This window comes from Myxine glutinosa, unplaced genomic scaffold (genome assembly GCF_964187855.1).
Source record: "Myxine glutinosa unplaced genomic scaffold, kmMyxGlut1.1 SCAFFOLD_3841, whole genome shotgun sequence".
NCBI lineage: Eukaryota > Metazoa > Chordata > Myxini > Myxiniformes > Myxinidae > Myxine > Myxine glutinosa.
In genome coordinates, this window is record NW_027619933.1 from 18,353 (window position 1) to 23,992 (window position 5,640).

The 5,640-nt window shown below is 44.7% G+C and overlaps 1 long non-coding RNA gene across 1 annotated transcript; it reads right to left on the reverse strand.

The window, feature by feature from the left end:
* Window positions 1-285: 285 nt before the first annotated feature.
* Window positions 286-3,828, reverse strand: LOC144889442 (uncharacterized). Its single transcript, XR_013621744.1, has 2 exons — window positions 3,187-3,828; window positions 286-1,153 (listed from the first exon to the last, which is right to left on the reverse strand). It is a non-coding gene; the product is annotated as an uncharacterized LOC144889442 (long non-coding RNA).
* Between the last annotated feature and the right edge of the window lie 1,812 nt (window positions 3,829-5,640).

A 5,640-nucleotide genomic window follows, 5' to 3' on the forward strand; every position in this document is an offset into this window, starting at 1 on the left:
TGACCACACTCTACATTAACCCTCTTAATTGCGTTAATTCCGCCAAGACCCTTCAGGCCACCAATACCCCAAAAGACCCCGAAGGCCCAAAACATCCCGAAGACCCAAAGCACCCCGAAATGGTCAAAGATGCCGACCCCTCCGATACGACGTGCGGTGAAGCGCGCGGGGCGCGCCGAGTCACGCACGCTGGACGCTAGTATATATAAATAAATCAAGCACCCTTCCTTCGCCAATATATCCACACTTTTGAGTACAACATTAAATTTAAAAAAAACTCAAAAGTATTTTTACATTTTTTGATTTATTTCACGTTCAATTGCACATTCATCCAATAACCTGAAACACTACTTTTCCTTTTGCCATTTTATATGTGGAGGCATTCTCGAATAAATTCTAATTTATTGATCATTCGATCATTCATTCGTTCATTCATGTAAAGCTCTTCACAAAATGCAAACACCACATATAGAAAATACCTGGGGTGATATCCATATCCATGTCACATGTCACATGTCACATTCATTGCGTCACTGAGAACGTTATTATACGAGTAAAAACAAAAACTGATCATTCTCTGCACAAATGATTTCTTTTTTCATGAATAATCTTTGCTCTCTCTCATTGGGAAATGTTAAAGGTACAATTATTTTGTTTGCAATGACTGCAGCTTTAAAACTATTTCACAAGGCTGTAACAAATGACCCTTCGTCAATGGAGCGACCATATTGGGGAAGACGGAACACTATGGGGGGAGCACAAGAAAAATGGACACGGGCGGGCGGGCGGAATGCCCATTGCCCAAGCATTTATAACTTTGAAGGTAACGGAGCGAAAAGGTAACAGTTCGGTTAATGCCTTTTTTCCTCGATTCTTCTTGAAGACGAAAATGTTTTGAACAACCGCTGTTCAAGAATCACACGTCAAGCAACAATCATAACATCGACGTTCGACGTATTCATGATGTATAAAACCGCTGAATGAGGTGGATTTCATTTTTCCATTTCCATCGGTGGATGAGCATGAACACCAGGCAAGGTGGTGCCAGGACATCACCGGTCCTGGCACTGCCAAAACGAATCAATCACCCCGAAGGTAATCGAGATCAGGCCTCCATTCAAGCTACTTCACCACAGCACTGTTCTTGCCCAACCTGAAAGGAAGACAAGGACGACAACAATATTTCAGGGAATGTTGCATCATTTATCCTGAAATATCATTTGGCAACATTCAGAAAATGACTACCGACCGCCAACAAAAGATGCCCTGACATTTGACATCATGCGAGCTACCTATCGAGCCCTGATCTGGACACATGCAGGACAGGCATATCCTGACCTTCCTCCACCAGAGGAATGTGGATAGCACATCGATGGCGCGAAGTTAGTACCAAAGCTAATGAGCCTCGTACCTGTACCAGATGCCTGCCGCGAGTTAATAAGCTGTGGATGCCAGAGAAGTTGTGCATCGTCAAGATGCTCGTGTAAAAGCATGTCCGTCTCCATGCATTGGTGCATGTAAATGCGGACCAAGATGCACAAAGCCGGCAAACTCTCTGGCTGGTGATGAGACATCTGATTCAGAAGCAGATGATTCGACTAACCGATGGACTTTCAGATGCATTGTAATTACCGTATGGTGGACATTTAAGTGAATTGTGAACATGATAGACATTAAAATGGATAGTTACCAAGATGGACATTCAAGTGAACTTTTATTTTGCTCGACATCTCAGTTAAATCATGAACATGATGGGCATTCAACTGAATAGAAAATATGATGGACATTCAAGTGAATTCTGATTTTGTTGGACAAACATTTAGTATTATGAAACACATTTGTATCTCCAAATGAAACATTTATGGTGTATTTTTGTGTTTGTGTGTATTATTCCACAGGTGGCCAAAATAATCTAAGGCATCTTTAATTCAGGTCTCTTTAGTCTTGATAATGTGCAATGCAGTCGCGAAAATCATGATATTTATCTCGATGTTATACCTGAAGTAATTGCCAATATCACATCGACTGTATCCAAACTTATGTTGTATGCATATTGCATATACCATGAAGAAAATAAGGGGGTACACTTCGGTTTTGCGGTATTAAACTCAGAAATATTAATATCAGATATATTTGTGTGGTATCATTATTTTGCACAGTGTACTGGGAAACTTTTAGAGTACACATTAAACCAATACCTTCGTTATTCTCTGTGTTATGAAGACAATTTATGATGTATCAAAATGTAAGACAAAATATACATTTCACCATTTTTACAGATTTCTTGACCCAGAGGTAACCGCAGATGTCACCGACAGCTGGGTTGCAGCTTCCATATTGTATGGAAGTACTCTGATCATTTTGACACCTCACACGACCCTCTATGTCCATTATTGGCAGAGTGATGTGTGATTTTAAGAATTCAAGAAAACGCGTTTGGACCCTGACACCGGCAGACATTAATCGCATTGTCGTAAACCCCCGCACACCGCGACAACTTGACAACCCTCCTAATGTGGTCCAAATGGGTGCACTTAATGAAATTATTGGGGATGTCGGTTTACACAAGGTGGGGGTGGGTGCAACGAAGTTTTAAAATATGGCCTATGGCCGCCATACGAACAACATTCACCCTAAATATTGGCCACGCGTGGGCGTGGCCTGTGCACGACCACATATACATGTCATGTAGGCCTACTCCCACAAGGGAGTGGCGCAGTTTAGGCTTGTCTGCGATTATTGGAGCCATTACCATTGCCTTCATCCATCATAATAAGAATGGAAATATTGTTCGAGTTTTTGGCCAATGCGCGTTATGCTGTCCCGAGGGCGGAATATTGACCTCGGCCGTTCGGCCCTCGGGACAACGTAGCTGCGTATTGGCCTGAAACCCAAGCAATATTATAATCTGACTATAATCCACCGACACCCACATTGCCAAGGTCACAATCACTGACATTTGTTTCGTGACATTCAAAGCACTATTAATATACCTACATGCCAACAAACCCAATAATAATATTGTATTGCAGAGTGTGCCTCGAAGTGCCAGGAAATGGCATCTAAGAGTTATTTTTTCAGGTCACTTTAATTTACCATAATTATTGTAGCTAATCTGAGCCACTGCCTAATCTGAGCCATAGTGCCGTGTCTGCATTCCTTAAAATTGTGACAAAGAACACTCACCACAAGCACTTGACCGCCTGGATGCTCCCCCGCAGCGTTGCATCTTCTCGGCAGATTGGTCGGCACGTCCACTTGTGTCAGCTGGCTGCAGAAACGGTGACGGGACAAAGTCGGGATGGGTTGGATTGTTCACCTCTTCTTCCCCTGTAGAAAGGACAATCAATTATTGTCAAATCAAACGTATGCAATCGATACGTTTACGATATTTTTGAACCATAATCATTGGGCAAACGCCGACCACTCCTATTGGGCTAGCCTTCAGCCTGAACCCGGACCCGAACCCCCCATCCCCGGTGACTTTCAACGTGGCACCGTCAAAGGATGCCACCTTTGCAACAAGTCAGTTCGTCAAATTTATGCCCGGTCGCAGCTGCCCACGGAGTGAAAAATACAATCTGGAGAGCCGATGAAGCCTCTCTTTTGAAACAGCCGGAAGTAATGAGACGGCCATGTTGGAGGGCCGATTGTTTGGACCAAGGGCACATTTGGAAGTAACATTTTGGAAGTGGGATGATGAAGTTGGAAAGAGGATTGACGAGAAGAGGAAGAAGTTCAAGGAGTGGCAGAAGGCAAAGGGTACGGGAGCAGAAACAGCAGAGCATGAAAGTTATAAGGCAGCCAGGAAGGCTGCAAAGAAAGAGGTAGCAAAGGCGCAGGAGGCATGTAGGAAAATGTTCGGAGAACGCTTGGATTCGGAAGAGGGTCAGAAAGCAGTATTCAGGATTGCAAAGCAGATGGCGAAAGAGAGGTGTGATGTGATGGGGGTGAGTTGCTTGAAGGATGAAGTGGGACAAATCGTTGTCGACCCAGATGGAAATAAAGGAAGATGGAAAAGATATATGGAAATGCTGTTGAATACAGAGAATGAATGGGATGGCAACATAGAGAGTAACCCAGTTTTAGGACCGGCAGAGAAGATAACTGAGAAGGAAGTTGAGGAAGCGATAAAAGCAATGAAGGGTAGAAAAGCCGGAGGGCCGACGGGAGTTGTGGGAGATATGTTGAAGGCAGCAGGAAGTTGGGGTGTGAAGAGAATGACAGAGATCTGTAATCTGGTGGTGAAAGAAGGCTGCATTCCAGTGGATTGGGAACTGAGTACCTTCGTCCCTCTATACAAGGGGAAAGGTGACCCTCTGGAGTGTGGCTCGTACCGAGCGAAAAAGTTATTGGAGCATGGAATGAAGGTATTGGAAAGGGTGTTGTAGAGGAGGATAAGGAAGAAAGTGAAGATCGACGAAATGCAGTTTGGATTCATGCCAGGAAGAGGAACGACAGACGCGCTTTTCATTGTGAGGCAGTTGCAGGAGAAGTACATGGAGAAGAGGAAGAAGTTGTTTCTTGGGTTTGTTGATCTGGAGAAAGCATTCGATCGGGTTCCACGCAAAGTATTGACATGGGCATTGAGGATGTTAGGAGTGGAGGAATGGTTGATCAGAGTAGTGATGGCAATGTACAAAAGAGCCGCACAGCTGTAAGGACGAAGGACGGGAACAGTGGTGAGTTTGAGGTGAAGGTGGGAGTGCATCAGGGGTCGGTACTAAGTCCACTACTATTTGTAGCTGTGATGGAGGTGCTGGCTCAGAACGTAAAGGAGGGTTTACCATGGGAGTTGTTGTATGCAGATGATCTGGTGTTGATTGCGGAAAGTATGGATGGACTGAAGGAAAAGATGAACACGTGGAAGGAATGTATGGAGACAAAAGGTCTGAAGGTGAATATCGGAAAGACGAAGGTGATGGCAAGTGGTAAAGCATGTGGTGAGGTGGAAAGAACTGGGAAGTGGCCCTGTGCTGTGTGTAGGAAGGGTGTCGGAGTGAACTCCATTCAATGTACAATGTGCGCTGAGTGGGTTCATCAAAAATGTAGTGGTCTGAGAGGGTCATTAACCAGTGTGGCAGCTACATTCAAATGTAAGGTGTGCACAGAGGGAGCTGCAGATGGAGGAAATGTTGAGTTGGATCTTGGAGACGGCGTGAAGCTGGAAGGTGTGAAAACATTTTGCTACCTCGGAGACATGCTGAATGGAGAAGGTGGGTCAGACTCGGCAACGGTTGCTCGAGTGAGATGTGCATGGAAGAAGTTTCGGGAACTGAGTGGCGTGCTGATGATGAGGGGAGTGTCGTTGAAGCTGAAGGGAAAGGTGTATGCTGCATGTGTGAGAAGTGTTGTGATTTATGGGAGCGAGACATGGGTAATGAACGTCGAGCAGCAACGAAGGTTGGAAAGGGTGGAAATGCGAATGGTTCGACGGATGTGCGGAGTATCGGTGAGAGAGAGGAAGACAAATGATGAATTGCGAAAGATGATGGGAATAGAGCCTGTGATTGATGCTGTGAAGAGGAACAGGTTGAGATGGTTTGGTCATGTGTTGAGGAAGGATGAAAGTGACTGGTTGAGAAGAGTGATGGAAATGAATGTAGAAGGAAGCAGAGGACGGGGAAGACCGAGAAAGAC